We start from the raw sequence: 2,125 nt of genomic DNA, 5'->3' as shown, positions 1-2,125 counted from the left end.
CATGTTTAGATCACACTGAAGAAACCAATAATTCCTACTACCTTAGAATTACAAAGTTTTATCTTACATTTGTTACTAAGACCATGACCCCAGAAACCAAATGTTCTACCTGCTCTGTCAAACTCGTAAGATTATTCGAAATCATTATCAAGATATTCAGAGAATTGCATTCGAAAAAGCTTGACGTGTTGTGAAACTCAAAAGTTTTTACGTCATATTTCTCAAAATTAAGCACTGAGCAGATACATGTAGAATGAATTTTGTACCTACCGCGAACTAACACCCCCCCCCCACCCCCTCGGTTCCAACTCCATTGTTTTACGTAAATGTTAGAACTAATTTTTCCTTGCATATTTCTCTTAGTTCTGACATCATCGACCGCGACTGTGGTGGCCACGTATAGGAACCCTCGCTCTTCATGTATAACTACCCTGTAAAGAATGTCTTCGCCACGCTATACCCCACGCTTTTATTGATTCCCTATACGCCTTGTGCATAGTTCATGAGAGGGACAATAGCCCGACCATAACTTACAGTATTCTCCATTGGCATCACTACTTTACCCTCCCCACCACAACCGAGAAAACATACACTACTACAATAGACAGCAACATTACAATGGACCTCAGCTGCCACCTGTCATCATGGCTGTATTCGCCCTCGGTCAATACTTCGAAGTTTTATTTCCTGAAATTGTTGAATACTATCTATCTATCTATCTATCTATCTATCTATCTATCTATCTATCTATCTATCTATCGATTTGTAAGCCCCCCACCCCCCTGTGCCCCATTAATTTTTCTTTAATTTCACAAAACATTGCTGTTTTCTTTCTTTCTTTCTTTCTTTCTTTCTTTCTTTCTTTCTTTCTTTCTTTCTCTCTTTCTCTCTTTCTCTCTCTCTTTCTTTCTTTCTTTCTTAGTATATCTGTCTTCATAATATCGATCTGATTTTTGTCAGAGGTTTACCACAGATCTATGCTCCACATTTCATGGTCTCTGCGTCCCCCCTCCCCCTCTTCCCCAAATCCCCACCGCTACTCAAAGTCTGCTTTATGTTCAGTGCATTGCAAATTTAGGAAAGAAATTACCATTAGGTGCATTTTCAAAGGCATTGATGTTCCCGAATAAAACAAACATTAACTAGGAAAATAACAAACTGCAAAATATATTTTAAAAAAGAAAAAAAGAAATAGGGGTACGTATCAGAAGTTGTGAAAGGTTTGCTGAGACTTCCAAAAATATAAACAAATTACCACTTCCTAGACTGTTTGAATATCTAGGATATATGATAACATCTGATGCCAAATATTCCACAGAAATAAGACGGGGAATTACAATGGCTATTGCTGGTTTCAATAAAATGATTCCAATCCTGAAAAATAGAAACATCTCAATGAACACCAAAATGAAAGTTCTGAAATGCTATGTTTGGTCAACCCTTCTATATGGCTGTGAAGGCTGGACAATCACTAAAGACAGTGAAAATAAAATAGTAGCAACATACATGTCGTTTCTTAGGAGACTGCTAAGAGTATCGAGGAAGGAAAAGAAATCAAACGAGGTAGTGCTTGATGAAGCCCAAGTGGGACGCTCAATGTTAAAAACAATCAGGAAACGACAAATGCAGTTTTTAGGACTCATAAATAGACATAAGGGTCTTGAACCTCTAGCTCTCACTGGCAAAATTGAGGGCAAGCGAGGCAGGGGAAGGCCCAGAACAACATACTTAGGGAACCTAAACAGGAAAAGATCAGGGAAACCGTCACTTTTTGAGAGCATCCGAGCAAAGGAATGAAAGGAGAACTATGATCGCCGATGTCTGTCGCAGATCAGGAACTGGATGATGATAATGATCACTTCCTAGTACCGGAGGACAACCACCCCCACCCCCTTCCTCCTCCCCTTTTCCCCTCCCCCCTCCCTTCTCATCCCCGTGAATGCCACCCGAAGGTGTGGATCGATTAGTGATACCAACCGCGTTTTGTCCAGCTTTTGATTATGACTAAGCAGAAAGTCAATAGTAAGTAATCGATAGCCGACCAGTTTCCCTGACTTCACATTTTGGAGGCTTCAAAGGCAACAGAAATGCTTACTTTATGTTTTGTGTTATAACATGACTATAT

Source organism: Aplysia californica, unplaced genomic scaffold (assembly GCF_000002075.1).
Source record: "Aplysia californica isolate F4 #8 unplaced genomic scaffold, AplCal3.0 scaffold00161, whole genome shotgun sequence".
NCBI classification, from domain to species: domain Eukaryota; kingdom Metazoa; phylum Mollusca; class Gastropoda; order Aplysiida; family Aplysiidae; genus Aplysia; species Aplysia californica.
This window is presented reverse-complemented; position numbering follows the sequence as displayed.